Consider the following 18,976-nt stretch of genomic DNA (forward strand, 5'->3'; position numbering starts at 1 on the left):
CATTGATCTCTTTCCCTCTCTGCAATGTGAATACTCCAGTTAAAGCCATCTCCTGCGTGTGTGTTTCTATTTGATATGTAGTTACACAGACACAATGCAGGCTGACATTTGAGTACAGAAGTGATGACCATAAGTTTCTCTATTCCTCCAACCCTGAGACAATTTTAGATCTAGATTCTTTGTTGTCCTCACAGTTCCAGTTCAAGAAACACATTTGTCTCTTTCATATTTTGCAAGGGACATGTAAGAAACGGCAAGAAAAAATACACAGATATAACTGTTACTAAAAATTTTATTGGTGGCTTATTATACAAATGCCCCAAGTGAACATGCTGAACCCATCTGCACGCAATGCAACAAGGACTGCTCACTTGGAATAACTTTACAATTGACTTAAATTGTGATGCTCCTGTCAATATTGTAATGTCATTATGGGTGCAGTAAGAATTAGGCTGAGTGATGACACCTGACAGCTTTTCAAACATTTGTGGAATGTAGGAAGGCACCAACCCTATGAATTAATGTATCCTCCAATATAATTTAGGAATTAACCTTCTTACATTTCATAAACAACTGATTAACACATGTTTACAAACTGCATTACATTCCAACAGTTGCTACATTCTCTCATGACTCATGTGGTCCTTTTCGTGGGTGCAGACTTCTGGGGAGCACGAGCACACTTCAGATTAGCATTATGCACCGCACCCCACATCAATAGCATTTCGAAAGGCCGAAAACGGTGCACTAGCAGCAACTCACGGTAATAGCAAGGATTGAAAGAGTCATCTTGGGTTGAAGGAACCCTGAGTCCAGCTGTCCTGAATCCGCTATGGGAGCGTGGGGCTAGTCCAGCCTTGGCCAGACACATCCCCAAAAATACATCATCAATGGGGAATAGTTCAAGGTCTTGGGCTATGTGGTAAATGATGTGAGCTGTATACACAGACATAAGTATGCCCGCTCCACTAACGTATGGTGGGTACGACTTGATGGTGGTCACTATTTCTGGCACATAATACTTGCTCCACGTCTGGCGAATGGGCCCATCCCCATAAATGAGATGGCCCACAAACAGGTGTTGGTGAACCTTCATGCCTAGCAAGTAATCAACCATGTTATCGGTGTTGGCAAAAACATCATCATCTCCATTGAAGATGAACTTAGCACTGGGGCAAAATTCACTGACCCACTGCAGCAACTTGTATTGTTTGAGGGTGAGGTTGAAAAAGGTATCCAAGAAATCCCATTGTAGGACATCTCTGTGTTCTCTGTTTTCCATGGCTAACAGCTGATTCAATTTCCTACTTTCTTTTTGGTCAGGAGAGACACCAGAGATAAAGACTCTCTTAATTAGGACCCCATTGAATTCGCGTTCTCTGCCCCAGGTCTTCCTTACCATTTCCCGCCGATCCTGGTGGAAAGGGTGAGATTTGATCACCAGGAGCAGGAAGACATTCTGAGATCCTTCTCGACCACCACATTTGTCTGGGACATTTTGAATCATGTCAAATTCTCGACAGTGTTTATACATCAAGAAGTTTTTTATGTGCTCTTTCTCTTGATGAAATGAGGACAGGTGCAATAATGTCCTGTTCGCGTGGCACTTTGACTTGAGCACTGATTTAGTTGCATCAGCAGTAACAACCTTGGGCAGATCTTTGCGATGAACAGTTTCTGCAACATCATCAGTCTCTCGACGTTTGTCATTATTCCAGAACATGAAGAACAATCCCAGAGTAATCAAAACACCCAGCACTACTTTCACATAGAATTGCTGATGTCTTCTCATCTTTCACCTGAAATAGAGAAAAAATATGGATTAATTCAAAGAAAACTTTACATTTACATGATGCTTGAGAAGAATGAGAAGTTTAAACTGTAATGAGGTTCACTAATGCTTTGTAATATTAACCTCAAAATGGTGGTGAGGTAAGGAATAGGCAAGGCCCTACAGAAAGTTTAATTGACCTGAAGCATTCCATCCCAGCAGAAAAACAAATCTACCTATAGGATACCATCTGTCATTAAACTGAAAATCGTATAGTTTCTTTCGGTGCATTAAAGATATATTATTCCAAAGGCTTTATTCCACCTCGCTTCACAGCTTTCATCACTCCTCTCGGGGCTTAAACTGAGCTGGGCCAGACATAGAGCAATATAGCACAATGCAGGCATTTTGGCCCATGATGTTGCACCAACCTTTTAATCTGCTCCAAGATCAATGTACCCCTACTCTCTCAAATAGCTCTCCATTTTTTTATTTCATCCATGTGTCTATCTGGAAGCCTCTTAAATCTCAGTAATGCATCGACCCTTATCACCACCCAGGCTGTGCATTCCATACACCCACCATTTTCTTTTAAAAATTACTACTTCTGACAATCCCCTAAACTTTTCTCTAATCACCTTAACATTATGCCCCATCTTATTAGTCATTTCTGCTCTGGGAAAATGTTGCTGGCTGTCCACTCTATCTATGCATCTTATCAACTTATACGCCTCTATCAAATCACATCTCCTCCCCCTTTGCTCTAAAGAGGAAGGCCCCATCTCGGTCAACATTCAGTTTAAGTTCACAGGTTATTGATACTATGGAAGATGATCTATTATTGACCATTGATTAGTAACTGAATATATGGCAGTGCAGGGAAGGTAACGTGTTAGTACAGCTACTGAAAGCATCTGATTTTCAGGGCATTTCAACCTGGTCTATGTATGCCTACAATAGGAGAAACAAAGAGAAGTATACTCAAGGACCTTGGCTTTTTGCTTCTATTTTAACCAGAGAAGTGTATTCAAAGTTAAATTAGCAGTGGCCCACCCACCCTGCCATCCATTGGTCAAACCACTTTATGAAAGGCTACAACTAAGGCATAACTAGTCCCAATGGCAAGGCTGATTCCACCCAGACATTCAGTAGTAAGCAATTGTGACAAGACAGCGAAGCCATCGCAGGCCCATATCTATTGAAGGAAAACGGCACCAGCATCACCTATGGCAGGAATTTACGCTTCATGAAGAGCAGTGAACCTTGTAATCCAGGAGCCCAGAGAAAGCACAAGTAACTGATAGCAGAACAAGGCAGATAGATAGCATGATCCACAATGTGTATGAGTAAAACCTTGGATGCCAGGAGCCGTGGAAAGACACCAGTGACTGATAGCAGAACGATGTGTACAAGTAAAACTATTTGCACAGGGATGCGACTTGTGTCACTTTAGAATTATGGAATCCTAGAGTAATGCGATCTAAACAAGCCCTTCGGCTCAACTGGTCCATACCAACCACAGCATCCTCCCTGCTAGTCCCAGTTGTCTAGTTTGGCCCATAACTCTCCAAGCCTCTCCCTTCCATGTACCCGTCCAAATGCCTGTTAAATGTGGCAGTGGAACCCACTTCAACCACTTCCTCTGGTAGCTTCTTCCAGGTATTCACAATCCTCTGTGTACTGAAGTTAACCCATTGATCTCTTTTCAATTTTTTCCCTCCTCTCTTCTATCTGTGACCTCTCATTTTGGACTCTCCAACTCTCCAATAATGACAATCCACCTTATCAATACCCCTTATGATTTTAGACTTCTGAGGTCACCTCTCATTCTCCAAGGAATAAAGGTCCAGCATGGCTAACCTCTGTGTAATCCATGCCCTGTAGTCCAAAGAAACATCCTCCTAAATCTCTTCTGCACCCTCTCCAACTTGGCAGTGTCTTTCCTATAACAGGGTAACCAAAATTGTAGATAATATTCCAAAAGTGGTCTCAACAACAAATTATGTAACTGCAAATAATTCGCCGCTCCTGAACTGTACACCATAACTGATGAAGGCTAGCATGCTAAACGAGTTTTTTCACCATCCTGCCTTTCAGTGAACTGACTTGTCAGCGCCTTGCCATTCATTGTACAAGTTCTACTTCATTTGAATGTCCATCACCTCACAAATAACCATATAACAATTACAGCACGGAAACAGGCCATCTCAGCCCTTCTAGTCCGTGTCGAATGCTTACTCTCACGTAGTCCCACCGACCTGCTCTCAGCCCAGAACCCTCCATTCCTTTCCTCTCCATATACCTATCCAATTTTTTAAAAATAACAATATCGAACCTACCTCTACCACTTCTACTGGAACCTTGTTCCACACAGCTACTACTCTCCGAGTAAAGAAGTTCCCCTTCGTGTTACCCCTAAACTTTTACTCTCTGTCTCTCAACTCATGTCCTGTTGTTTGAATCTCCCCTACTCTCAATGGAAAAAAGCCTATCCCCGTCAACTCTATCTATCCCCCTCATAATTTTAAATACCTCTATCAAGTCCCCCCTCAACCTTCTACGCTCCAAAGAATAAAGATCTAACTTGTTCAACCTTTCTCTGTTACTTAGGTGCTGAAACCCAGGTAACATTCTAGTAAATCTTCTCTGTACTCTCTCTATTTTGTTAGATAGATAGATAGATAGATAGATAGATAGACAGATAGATAGATAGATAGATAGATATATAGATAGATAGATAGATAGATAGATAGATAGATAGATAGATAGATAGATAGATAGATAGATAGATAGATAGATGGATAGATAGATAGATACTTTATTCATCCCCATGGGGAAATTCAACCTTTTTTCCAATGTCCCATACACTTGTTGTAGCAAAACTAATTACATACAATACTTAACTCAGTAAAAAAAATATGATATGCATCTAAATCACTATCTCAAAAAGCATTAATAATAGCTTTTAAAAAGTTCTTAAGTCCTGGCGGTTGAATTGACAAGCCTAATGGCATTGGGGAGTATTGACCTCTTCATCCTGTCTGAGGAGCATTGCATCGATAGTAACCTGTCGCTGAAACTGCTTCTCTGTCTCTGGATGGTGCTATGTAGAGGATGTTCAGAGTTTTCCATAATTGACCGTAGCCTACTCAGCGCCCTTCGCTCAGCTACCGATGTTAAACTCTCCAGTATTTTGCCCACGACAGAGCCCGCCTTCCTTACCAGCTTATTAAGACGTGAGGCGTCCCTCTTCTTAATGCTTCCTCCCCAACACGCCACCACAAAGAAGAGGGCGCTCTCCACAACTGACCTATAGAACATCTTCAGCATCTCACTACAGACATTGAATGACGCCAACCTTCTAAGGAAGTACAGTCGACTGTGTGCCTTCCTGCACAAGGCATCTGTGTTGGCAGTCCAGTCTAGCTTCTCGTCTAACTGTACTCCCAGATACTTGTAGGTCTTAACCTGCTCCACACATTCTCCATTAATGATCACTGGCTCCATATGAGGCCTAGATCTCCTAAAGTCCACCACCATCTCCTTGGTCTTGGTGATATTGAGACGCAGGTAGTTTGAGTTGCACCATATCACAAAGTCCTGTATCAGTTTCCTATACTCCTCCTCCTGTCCATTCCTGACACACCCCACTATGGCCGTGTCATCAGCGAACTTCTGCACATGGCAGGACTCCGAGTTATATTGGAAGTCTGATGTGTACAGGGTGAACAGGACCGGAGAGAGTACGGTTCCCTGCGGCGCCCCTGTGCTGCTGACCACCGTGTCAGACCTACAGTCTCCCAACCGCACATACTGACCTCTTTCCTATAATTCGGCGACCAGAACTGTACGCAATACTCCAAATTTGGCCTCAGCAATGCTTTGTACAATTTTAACATTACACCCCAAGTCGTATACTCAATGCTCTTATTTATAAAAGCCAGCATACCAAAAGCTTTCTTCACCACCCTATCCACGCGATTCCACCTTCAGGGAACTATGTACCATTATTCCCAGATCACTCTGTTCTACTGCATTCCTCAATGCCCTACCATTTAACATGATTGTCCTATTTTGAATAGTTCTACCAAAATGTAGCCCCTGACACTTATCAGCATTAAACTCCATCTGCCATCTTTCAGTCTACTCTTCTAAATGGCCTAAATCTCTCTGTAAGCTTTGAAAACCTGCTTCATTATCCACAACGACACCTATCTTAGTATCATCAGCATACTTATTATTCCAATTTACCACCCCATCATCCAGATCATTAATGTATATGACAAACAACACTGGTCCCAGTACAGATCCCTGAGGCGCACCACTAGTCACCGGCTTCCAACGTGACAAACAGTTATCCACCACTACTCTCTGGCATCTCCCATCCAGCCACTGTCGAATCAATTTTACTACTTCAATATTAATACCTAACGGTTGAACCTTCCTAACTAACCAACCGTGTGGAACCTTGGCAAAGGCCTTACTGAACTCCATATAGACAACATCCACTGCTTTACCTTCGTCAACTTTCCTGGTAATCTCTTCAAAAATTCAATAAGATCTGTCAAACATGACCGTCTTCGCACAAATCCATGTTAACTGTTCTATCTAGATAATTATATATACCATCTCTAAGAATACTTTCCATTAATTTACCCACCACTGACGTCAAACTGACTGGCCTATAATTGCTCGGTTTACCCTTAGAACTCTTTTTAAACAATGAAACCACATGAGCAATACGCCAATCCTCCGGCACAACCCCCTTTTCTAATGACATTTGAAATATTTCTGTCAGAGCCCCTGCTATTTCTACGCTAACTTCCCTCAAGGTCCTAGCAGATATCCTGTCAGGTCCCGGAGACTTATCCACTTTTATATTCCTTAATAGTGCCAGTACTTCTTCTTCTTTAAACAGCTCAGGTATTTGTAAAGTAACGGTGATAGCGGGGAAACACACCGACGGGAGTAACGTAAATAGACCTTTTAGTCAGGAAAGTCATCTGATTGATAAGGTTATTTATTTCCAGTAAGTGAGCACTAATCAGATGGTGAAATATGTTGTATTCTTTTGGACGTGGTTATCTCCAGTTTGCAATCTCCACATAGTTGTTGCCCTTCAGTGTAATGGTCCAATTGTGGACAAATATTTAAGATTGCAGTATGAAGTTGTCTGTGAGATCAGTGCTGTTCCAGGTTGCCGGGGCACAGTTAAATCTGGCGAAAGGGAATGTCCTGTGTTCAAAAGAAAAGATTATTTCAAAATCATAACTTTTCACCAGAGTTCAGAAGTCCCATCCTGACTGTGTCTTTCCTACAAGCCCACAGCGATTTCTGCCCTCAGCTGTCACTGAAGTAAATTGGTCCCAAAGTAAAGAATAATTTCATGCGATGACACCACCCGATCTGAACCAGGATGCGGGTCGCGGTTGCTCCCTGGAGCAGATCGATTTGTCGTGAGATACTGTATGTAATCTTTGTCACCGTCTACTGAGGTGCAAAATTAAGCCTGGATCGAACAGCACATCAGAACCATTGGCTCGAAGGAGTTTTTGTGTGGTTTAGTTCTTGCGCTGTGGAGCAGGGTGTGGAGTTACGTGCTGATGAGTGTGACGTGCAGGCTTATGTGTGTGTTGTCAACTGAACATTACTCTGATTGTGTTCACTTACTGTTTGGTCCCATGGAACTCCGGTGCTCGGATTCGCTGGTAACAGAATCAGGAGCTCAGCACAGAGTAAACACAGAGACTGTACTGGGTGGGCAACGTTACGATGAGTTAATACGCCCACTTGTGACGGCAGGTTTTCTAGTGTTTCTTGTTATGGTCCGGTCCGGAGCCCCTATTCCGGGTCTTGATCTGGTCCGCGGACTCCTGACTCCGGGTCTTGTAGCCGTCCCTCCTTTCACCCTTGAGCTAATTAGTCACACCTGTGGATCATTCTGGCTTGTTTGGACTCAAGGAGGCGCACCTGTTGCCCATCGGCTGGTAGGTGGATATAAGGGGCTCTGAGACTGTGTCTAGTTGGGGGTCGTCCTGATCTGAATCTGATTTGTTCTGCTTCCCTGGTAGGTGCTCGTCCCGCGGTTCCGTTCGGTTTGCCTTGCTCACGCTGTCCGACTGTCCGACTGTCCATCCCGTTTTGACCTCCTCGTCCTGTGTTGCGCTGGTCGCCCTGTTTTCCCTGTGCTGACCCGTGCGTCATATTTGTCCTGCTGGTGCCGATCGCCTGGTCTTCGTTCCAGTTCGCCCCGGCTTGGAGTACCCACCGGTAATCAACTAGTTCTGTGAGTCAGTCTCGGAGTCACCCTGGACTTAGTCCCCTTCCTATCCCTTGCCTCCGTCGGGTAAGCCAGGCCAGATTGCCGTTGCCCGTCGGAGGACTTTGCTTCTTTCTTACCCCTCGCCTCCGTCGGGTAGGTCAGGCCAGATTGCCGTTACCTGGCGGAGGGCTCTGCCACTTTCCTACCCCTCGGTCCAAACGGGTGGTACCCCGCACCTGCCCAGTTTACCTCGTCTTGCCCAGGCCTCTGTGTTCACGCCTGGGAGGCGGCAGTGCAAATGAGTCATCCGGCCCGTCCAAAGGTCTCTGCCCCTTACTTACCCCTCGCCTCCGTCGGGTAGGTCAGGTCAGATTGCCGTTACCTGGCGGAGGACTCTGCCTTGCCATGAACCCCAAGATCCTGCCTTGCCATGAACCCCAAGATCCTGCCTTGCCATGAACCCCAAGATCCTGCCTTGCCATGAACCCTCAGGATCCTCCTGCCTTGCCTGAGCTATCTCTGAACCCCAGGATCACCTTTGAATGCCACGATCCTCACGCCACGGTCACCCCAACTTGTTCTATCCTTTAGTTGTCCCTGTCCTGCCCCTAGTACTTCAGTGCCTGCGTCCTGCATTTGGGTCCATTCCATGTCCCCTTATGACATTTCTACCATTTCAATACTGTCTTTAACATTGAGTGGCTTTGCGGATCCGTCTGATTTTTTTGTAGGAGTGAGTGTGCTATTTTAGCAAAGACAACAAGTATGTGTCAGTGATATTAAAAATTAAACTTTGAGTTAAATCTCATTGCTGATAACAAATATCGATGTGCACTGTGTTATGCTCCTCCGGTACCTAATAATACGGCCACTGATTGTATATCCATGGTCTTCTACTGCCGTTGCTCATTCAGTCCAATGTTCGACATGTTTCGCGTCCAGTGATGCCTCTCTGCACAGTGCAGTAGTTCGTGATTATTTGAGTTACTGTCTTCCTGGCAGATTGAATCAGTCCGCCTTTAACCACCGAGCTCTCTCATTACCAAGGCGATTTTTCTCTCAGAATTGCCGCTACCTGATTTTTTTCACAGCATCATTCTCCGCAAACTGAGACTGTTGAACTTGACAATCCCAGGAGTTCAGCAGTTCCTGAGATATTCAAACTGCACCGTCTGGCAACGACAAACATTCCACTCTCAAAATCACTGAGATCACATTTCATCTCCATGGTGATGTTTGTTTGGAGACAGAACGTACCCTGTGCTAAGGAACAGGTCACGGAGTGACCCACTGATAAAGCTGTGAGTTTAGTTAATGATTATCACCAGGAGCTGACTGAGCATTAACCAGCGTGTGTTCATTACTTACAGAACCCGTAACACAGCCTCACTGGGACAGGGTGGTAACAGAACCTGGAGCCGCGGTACACGATCAGAAGCAGTATATACTGATATATAAACATCACAAAGGCAGTCAGCCACTTTTATGAACACGAATGGAATTGATAACGTTGATCGACATTAGAACTGTAGCGAATCGCTTTTAAGTGAATTAATAATTCCTTTCGTCTAATTGAATGCATCGACTTCCTGTGTATTTCCCGCGGGAAACCGGGGCAGTTGACAGTGTTATAGGAAAAGCCGCACTTTCAACCCGGCTCCGAATCATCAGCAAAGACTCGGGAGCTGCGAGTTCCCCGCACCTCGGAACTGTCCGCGGGCTACTGCTTGCAGTAACAGGAAGACCGATCTGTCCATACTCGGGGCTTTACCGATCCCCGACCGAGGGAACTGAGGATTCGCTTTGTTTATTCCTTCACTGGCGGGATTGATACTATCTGTCCATCCTAAACGGCATTTCGGTTGGTGGACAAAAGAATGGAAACACCCACACTGGAGATTACAGCCGGGCGGGGGGTGGTCGTGGGGGGAGGCGGTGTAAGGAGTTGATGTTTCCATTATATAGTCGGTTGGTGAGATCTGTTGTGGATCACCGTCTGCAGTGTTGTTTCCCTTCTGTCAGATGTGAGTGGGTAGGTGGGAAACCAGAGGAAGGTTTACCAGACAGATATCTGCCCCTGCGAGTTTTTCTATGAGGAATCTGTTGTGATCTTGACTTGTGGTGTTACATAAAACAGGGGAGACATGCTTATATACAGTACAGTTTTTTAAAAAAAAACAATTCATTGGATTTTATCCGCGGATATTTAATTTCATTGGCATCTTGCATTCACTGTGACCAACCCAGATCAGACTGATCTCGGCGCATCAATCCTGCCTCTCACCTGTAACATCTCACTCATTTGTGTATCACTACACTGCAGGATTACAATATTAAATGAAAGACTCTCCTTCTGCTGAATATTGAGGACGGTGATTACCATGGCACACTAGACCCGGAGAGGGAGAGAGAAAAACATCTCGGCTGTCTTCAGCTGGCGGTGCTTGGTTTCAGACCCTCACAAAACAGGAACTATTTAGTCCACGTCCCTGTCAAACTCCGCAGCATACTTTATGTCTCATCGAAGTTCCCATTCATTTTACAAAATTTCCGCAGATACAATCAAGTAAATTGTTATAAAAAAAATGTATACAAGCAGGTATACATTCCATCACCAACTACTGCTCTATACATGCTGGAATCTTTCCTGCCACACCCTGGGCTCGTAGCTTGTAACTCTTACCTCACCAGGTGTTGCATTCAACTAAACCTCTGGTAGTTCTACTAACAAAAATAAACAATTCCTGGGAAAACTCAGTGCAGGATAATACTTCACAATGATGTCAAATGTTACAGGAAACTTTACTGATATACTGTACATCATTGAGGTGGGTACACTGGGGCTGGAGAGAGGTTGCACGAGATGTGAGTGAATGAGGAGATGGAACCATGTGGGTGAGGGATCAAGGACAGTCACTGGTGGTCATTCAGCAATACACGGGGACTGAATAAAACGTTAGAAAAAGATTCTAAAATGACAAGCCTAGATCAAACAACAATGACTTTGGCTTAGGCACATTGCCCCTCCCCAAACCTTATCAAAGCGCCATAGAAAGTATCCCATCCGGATACATAACGCCTTCATAAGTCTACCGCTCTACCCTTGACTGCAAGGAACTGCAGGGAAATGTGGGCACAGCTGAGGACATGACAGAAACCAGACTCCCCTCCCTGGACTGTGACTGCACTTCCCATTGCATCAGTAAAGCAGGCAGCATCAAAGATCCTCAAAACCCTCGCTATTCTCTCTTCTCAGCCGGATCGAAGATTTATAAAAAAAAAAAAAAAACAAAAACAAAAACATTGGAGAGAGAGAGAGAGAGAGAGGGAGAGAGGGAGAGAGGGAGAGAGGGAGAGAGGGAGAGAGGGAGAGAGGGAGAGAGATATATATATATATATATAGCTCAAGGAGAGAAAATGGAAAACACAACGATCGCCACTCAAACCGAGAGGCCGTGAGAGATCTGGATCTCACTGCCTTGTCTGAACGGGTGAAAGATGGATCTAATCACGCAGATGGAGCAGTGTCCCGAGGCTGCGATTACTCGGTTTAACCTTCTCTGTCTGCAAGAACACAACAGGTGGAAGGGCCGCTTCCCGTGCCCTGGAATGATGTAAAACAATTGTAGACACCGGCTATCGATCCAGGTGAAGTTTGGACCCGATGCGGGACTGGGTGACGAAGGTAAAGTTCCCGGGATAAACCTCAATGGATGAGTGCAGTCTCGGTATCACCACCCCATCACGCTCCTAGGACCAGGGCAAGAGGGGCTGAGCGGCGGCTCATCTCAGTCGGTATGTTGTGAAGGTCCCACAACACAGACCGACCCCGGCAGGTTCTGTCCAGCAAGCGCAGAGAGGCCGCCAGATCGGGGAAGTTAACTGGGTACATTACCTTACATCAGACGTCCACACTCGGGACCAGCCTCAGTACTCACCGATGAGAACTTGTTTTCACGCCTGGACAGTCAACCCTTCCCCGGATTCCCGACTCTGGGAGTGATGGTCGTCTCCTAATCCGGATCCTACAGACAATCCGCCGCCACCGCCGACCCGCTTCAACACAGAACTGAAGGAAAGTCAGGACTGTAATTTATGTCATCAGAGCTGGGGGCGGAACCTCGGAAACAAGGCAGACCTGCGGTAAAATGGGAGCGCGGAAGGGGCTCACGTGACTTACACATACATGTACGTCCGTGAAATTTCGCAAGATTTTGCAATTTCCGCCGTCAGCTGAGATTCTAACAATAAAACTTTCTTCAGAACATGCGAATATATCACAGATCTTGTAGCTAAGTTTAGATATACAAACATGACAGATTGTACAACAGTCGAGTGAGCACACATCCTTCATGTGTGCCTGAGTTAACTCTCAGCGAGCAAGAAGTAGTTTTTACTGATCTGCATTGAGTGTGAACTCCCGCCGAGGGAACTGCGGATCCGGTTGCGGAGAGAGGAGCAGAGCCCGTCTGAAGCTTGTTGATTCGTGCTGAGCGGATGATGATGTTAAACGCCGAGTTCCATCGGGAACAGCAGCCTGAGGTGTTGTTGCTGTTTGTGTGGGGTTGTTTCGGTGCCCCCAGGCGGAGTGGAGAGCCGGTGGGAGTGTATCACTGAGACTGTAATCCCCGGGAAGCAATGATTAAATCCGACCAGTGTCTCTTTTTAGAATCATCGGGACGTCCGTGATTTTCAAATTCCTGCAACCCTTCGATATTTCCAACAACTACTCTATTTGTTCCTGTCTCCTCTACTCAGGTAAATTGTCGGCATGTTTTGTTTCTCTGTTCCTGCTAGTTCTGTTCTCCTCAAATCTGTCTGTCCTGATCCATTCATGATCCCACGTCACAAACCCGCAGAAAGCAAGGGAGCGGATAGCGTGCAACGGGGTGGGGGGGGGGGGGGGGAGATGCGGAAGTCCGCACAGAAAATGCACAGACACCTTTATGACACCTGGGACACGAGGAGCATGTGGCAAGTACACACACCAGAACGGATTACAAGTGGCCTCACACGACAAAAAGTGCTACGCCTCCATTCCTCACAGGCTGAATGCTTCCTGTGCACAATTTAACCAATTGAATGTCGTGCCGCTGAGGAGAAGCCTCCTCTCTTCCAGAGGAACAGACACTCAGTCTGGCCGGAGCCGAGGTGGGGAGGACGCTACCCAGGGGAAACCCACGCAAACCCGCAGAGCCGGACAATTTATCCAGGCAGGTGCAAAGGGGCAATACGTCCCATGTAACAGAGGTCACCGTTCCACCCCAACACTCCCCCCCCAGGGTTGTAGAAACATAGAAACACACAAAACCGACAGCAAAATACAGGCCCTTCGGCCCACAAGGCTGTCCTTGGTCTCCACCATCATAGGCAATGCATTCCAGTCACCCAAAACTTCGTGAGTGGTAAAAGTACCCTACGTATTTCCATTGAACTTAGACTCTCTAAACGGAAACACACTCAGTTTGGCCTGAAACCTTTATATATGATTACTATCTGTCTTGGTAGATAGTATAATATCTCGCTATTCTGCTTAGGCTTTCTTCAGACTTGTAAACCTCTATCAAATCTCCCGCCAGCATTCGCCCCTTATGCATACTGATAAGCCTCTTCTACACCTTCTGCATCTTTTTTTTAAATGCAGCAACAATAATTGGATGAAGTAGTTTCAGCCTAACCGGTGTCTTGTAAAATTGCACAATAATATCCCAACAAGTTAAATCATTTGCTCAGATAATAAAGGCAAGCTCCCTGGAAGCAGCAACGTTCCAGATCAGGAAGTTTTATTGTGTCACAGAGTCCAATGATATGAGAAAGTACAACGCAGCGGACTGGGATCAGTAGCAATCAACCGATCGGAAGTTTTTATATAGTTCCTAGTGCGGCCTGAACCAGCCTACGGCTCTGAGACCCCTAGAGGTAACGCGATGTGTGCAGGAGGCTCTTGTGACACGCTTACTGTCTTTCGGTTTCCATTTTGATGTTTAACGTCTCTCTTTACCGAGTCATCATGTCAATGAGGAAATGGACACGGAAACTAATCCAGACGCTAAACTGTCCCCGGAAGGACAGACAAGCATATCAATGTAGAAATGCCTCAAATTGCACATCCATTGTACACTTGGCTTCGGTTAGGAGTTCCAGGATATCCCTGCCATATGAAGTAAAAATGTGACAGTGCGGCTCCAAACTCTTGAGTGGTAAGGTACGGGAATTTTGTGTCTGTGCAATTATATATCAATAAAGTAAAATAAAAACACACTTGCGGGTGACAGCTTTAACTGGTGTATTCAATTGGAGAGGGAGAGAGAGGGAGGGAGGGAGAGAGAGAGAGAGAGAGAGAGAGAGAGAGAGAGAGAGAGAGAGAGAGAGAGAGAGAGAGAGAGAGAGAGAGAGAGAGAGAGAGAGAGAGAGAGAGAGAGAGAGAGAGAGAGAGAGAGAGAGAGAGAGAGAGAGAAATGCGCATGTGCAAATATGCGGACAACAGATTAATGCGCATGTGCAAACATGCAGGCAACAGATCAATGCGCATGTGCAAATTTGCAGACAACAGATCAATGCGCATAGGTACCATCAGTCCATAAGTAGCGGGAGTCAATGCTCTGAAAGAAATCGATCCACATTACACTTCCCCCCTCTTTATGTTAATGTAACATAGAATTGCATATGTACAGTGTACCATTTTCTTTCCATTTCTTATTGATTACTGTACTCCAAGGGGAAATTCAGTGATTTGGAAATTTTCTGTACGCATCTCTGTACTTGTGTTTTACAATACCGTTTGGCGGAGTTGCGTGAGTGCTCCTTTGTGTTCATGGTGTAGCTTTCGCCAGCATCCTGACGCACCATGAGTTGGACCATCCAGACATATGTGTATTTGTAGCACAATCAATTTTGTTGTATATTTGCAGTACATCTTGTCCGCACACGGTGTTCTCCTTTGAACTGTTTACGTGACATCTAAAACTTTGCTGCACCAGTAGTGATTTGGTTTGTAATATTAAAGGGGGTCAATTATTATGCAATCAGTGTCAAAAGAAATCCAGATGAAATTTGATGTGACTCAATGTTGTAAAACAAACACTACAGACATGAAAACTTCCAAGGGGTGAAAGTACAATTCAGGTTGTGAAATATGTAAATCTGACTAACTACCTCGCCGTCAACAACCTCACTACTTTAGTGCATCTGGAAACCAATTGTCATTGTGGTAAACATAGAAACATAGAAAATAGGTGGAGGAGTAGGCCATTCGGCCCTTCGAGCCTGCACCGCCATTCAGTATGATCATGGCTGATCATCCAACTCAGAACCCTGTACCTGCTTTCTCTCCATATCCCCCTGATCACATTAGCCACAAGGGCCATATCTAACTTCCCCTTAAATATAGCCAATGAACCGGCCTCAACTGTTTCCTGAGGCAGAGAATTCCACAGATTCTCCACTCTCTGTGTGAAGAAGATTTTCCTCATCTCGGTCCTAAAAGGCTTCCTCTTTAACCTTGAACTGTGACCACTCGCTCTGGACTTCCCCAACATCAATGTTGATGTTGGTACACATTTAAGAATGCGGGTGCTCTGTCGCTGTCAGCATTTGCAACAGTTCGAGGGGCATCTGTGCTCTGAATGAATGTCGCTGCTTCATACCGGTGCGAAACTTGATGGGAGCTGGTTTACCATCCGAGGGACTGCTTCAATGTGATGCGCATACAAAACGCTGGATGAACTCTGCAGCTCAGAGAGCATCAATGAAAATGACTTTATGGGTCACGGTCCTTCAAGAGTACCAGAGAGGAAGGAGGGAAATGGACAGAATAATAATGTTGGGAGAGGTGGAGAACGGGAGGAGGACAAGCTGGAAGCTGATAGGTGATGCCAGGTGTTTGGGGAAGGTGGACGAGATCAGTAGCTGGAAAGTTATGTGGAGAAGGAGAAGAGCTGAAGAAGTAGGAAGCTGACTGAAGTGGAAAGTGCATCATGGGAACACAGGAAGGATGAGGGAGGTCAGAGGAAAGTGAGGAGAATATTAAGAGGCTAGAGCGGGGATGTGACAAAAGGGAAGGGGCACCGGGAAATACCGAAAGGAAGAGATTTCCATCTTCGTGCCATAAGTTTGCAGGTTGCCGAGACAGGGTGTAAGTTGTCAGTCCTCCAGCCTGAGTGTGGTCTCGTCGTGGAAGAATAACAGGCCTTGGAACGACCTGTCGGACCGGGAATGGGGACAGCAATTGAAATGCTTGGCCTCTGGGAAATTCTGCTTTTTGTTGTTGGAGCTGAGCTACTCGACGAAGAATTAATACATGTGAAGAATGGTCTCTGCCAGAAACATCGACTGTTCATTCAATTCCACAGATGCGCCTGACCTGCTGAGTTCCTCCTTCGTGTGTGTTCCAATTAATTTGATTAACCGTTTACATTCGTTCAGTATCTTCGTAAGACTGGATGCGATATTGGGTTAAGGCTCTTCACAACATAACGGGAACGTACAAGTAACATATTCTTTTTTATATTCCTGTTGCATGATCTATAACTGAGACAATTTTCAGAGTGAAACAGGGCTGCCCAATGACAGTGCAGCATTGGTCTATGATAACAATGCCTATGGAGTCTAGGAATGGACAAGAGCAACAATAACAATCATGAAACCGAGAGTCAAGCCTGAGCGTTTCTCACAACAACATTCACTGACTTCTCCGATCGTCATTTCTTTGTCTTTGAGGTTTTGCAATTTGCTGTCAAGCTATCCATACCTCATCACAATTGGGATTTGAATGACATGATTTTTATTTTTACCCAGCTGTTGGAAGACACGTCAGCCTTGTGTAGTATTGAATATTCAGTGTGCTGGAGCGAGTATAAATGAATGACCGTGGAGATTCATCAGCTCAGAGTTTCTTCAGCGAGATCGCGGGCAGCTGGAAGACAGGCTGAATCTCAACAACATGCTTGAGACATTTTTCCGTGTGAGAAAGATGTATTTTTTGATCATTTCCGTCATTGGTGCTCCTGGTAAGATCATGGGCGAATTGACATTTACAGTTCCGTGTGCGCGGTCTTTGAACTCGGTGAGTTACCGACAGCGTTGTGATGCTGGTGTATCAGTGAGTGCGGTGCAGACATTGTGACAAAACCCTGTGTTCATTCAGGAGTTTCCTTGCAGTTTAACCAGTGGCCTCGGCTGAAATTAAACCGGCAGGTGAAACAGATGTAGAGTGGAAGATCGGAGAGATGGATTCATTTTGTGCTTGATGGCAGGCAGTCGTGATTTATCAATGCAAAGCATAAACTCCAAGTTGATAAACTCTGATAATGCAGCGCGCTCGACGCCCTTAAGGTGATTCTGTATCAATCGCGCAACATGATTTAGAATGAAATTTAAAGGCATTGTACTCGTTTTTTAAGGAATTACTCTAACTTTGAAACGAACGAGGGAAGCGAATCTCTCTTGAGATTCAAGGACTACTGGTAGTGTTCACTTGTGTGTTAGCCTCGATCCATAGGGAGTTTCGAAAATTCAAAGGAAAGCTGGGTGGGCGTCCGTGCACCAGTGTTTGTTTCCACGCGCTAATATCGGTGAAGTGAGCGGTGTCAGTTAGACGTCAGACGGCTAAAGTACAAGCGATACTCCGCTCTGGAATAATAAGTATCGAAGCATCTAGAATAATAATGAAGCAATTTGGAGCAGCACCTAAAATAGGAGATGTTCTGAGGTACCCATTGAGTTTTTCCTTGAAAATAGTATTCTTAAGCACTACCGTGAAAAATATCTAATATTTTTACTAGCCAAACTTGGGAATTTCTGATCCGATTCCTCGACATAGTGTGAACCCACCACAACCAAGAGTAGGCGTGGAATCTGAAAGAAGCGAGCTAGGCGCGGCCCCTGTGGGCGGGTGACAAATGAGAGTCGAGAAGGAGAGGAAGACACACGAACGTAGAAATAAATTTCTTGTGAGATTTGCGGGGGGAGCCAGGCTTCGCTATACGAGGGGAGCAACAGAATATAGGTGTCGTGAAAGCGGCAATCGTCATTGCTGAGGAAGTTGCCGAGGTGAACAGGCTTTCCAGTCGACTCGAAAACCTGAGGTTTGTAGACTTATATCGATTTCTCCAAGTTTCCCTCGGTAATCAGTTGACAATACCTCCTTCCCAACCACTGCTCCCCTTCCTGTACCGAGCACCGTAACGTTTTACACCTTCTAAATCTCCAGAAATGTATTGTCTGGAAAGTTTTATTGTTCTCAATTTCCAGCTTATTTCTGTGCTCGGGCAGACGGAACGGAGAGGCAGTAACTCACTCTTTCTTTTTGCTGTTCCCCCAGTGAATTTAGTGGCGATTGTGATCCTGTCCCGGGGAAAGTGCGGCCTCTCCTTCTGCACCACGCGGTACCTGGTGTCCATGGCAACGGCGGATCTACTAACCATCATCTTTCAGGTCATATTGTGGCGGGTCAGTTATTATTACTTCCCCGGGACTTTCCTGGACATCACCCCCGTATGCAGCGCGATCTCCGCCCTGGGAATGGCTGCAACAGACTGTTCTCTCTGGTTCACCGTCACTTTCACGTTTGATCGGTTTGTCGCCATCTGTTGCCAGAAGCGGAAAGCAAAGTATTGCACCGGGAAAACTGCGGCTGTGGTTCTGACAACAGCTGGGTCTCTGCTCTGTGTAAAAAATGTGCCCTTCTTCTTTACATTTCGTTCTGTGAACGTGACTGACAATATACCCTGGGACTGTATTCGAGAGCCAAGCTACTATACGGATCCCGGGTGGGTGGTGTATCGATGGCTTTCTACCGTTCGAACGCCATTACTCCCTTTTTTGCTGATATTATTGTTCAACACTCTGACAGTCAGACACATTTTAGTGACTAGTCGCGTCCGCAAGGGGCTGGGGGGTCAGGGCTCGACGGAGAACCGCAGAGACTCGGAGATGGAGAGGAG

General features: G+C 45.5%; 1 pseudogene; it reads right to left on the bottom strand.

Moving 5' to 3' along the window:
• Positions 1–327: 327 nt before the first annotated feature.
• LOC140720773 (N-acetyllactosaminide beta-1,3-N-acetylglucosaminyltransferase 3 pseudogene) lies at positions 328–12,085 on the bottom strand (annotated as a pseudogene).
• Positions 12,086–18,976: the final 6,891 nt, after the last annotated feature.

The sequence above is a fragment of the Hemitrygon akajei genome, unplaced genomic scaffold (assembly GCF_048418815.1).
Source record: "Hemitrygon akajei unplaced genomic scaffold, sHemAka1.3 Scf000047, whole genome shotgun sequence".
In the NCBI taxonomy this organism is placed as follows: domain Eukaryota; kingdom Metazoa; phylum Chordata; class Chondrichthyes; order Myliobatiformes; family Dasyatidae; genus Hemitrygon; species Hemitrygon akajei.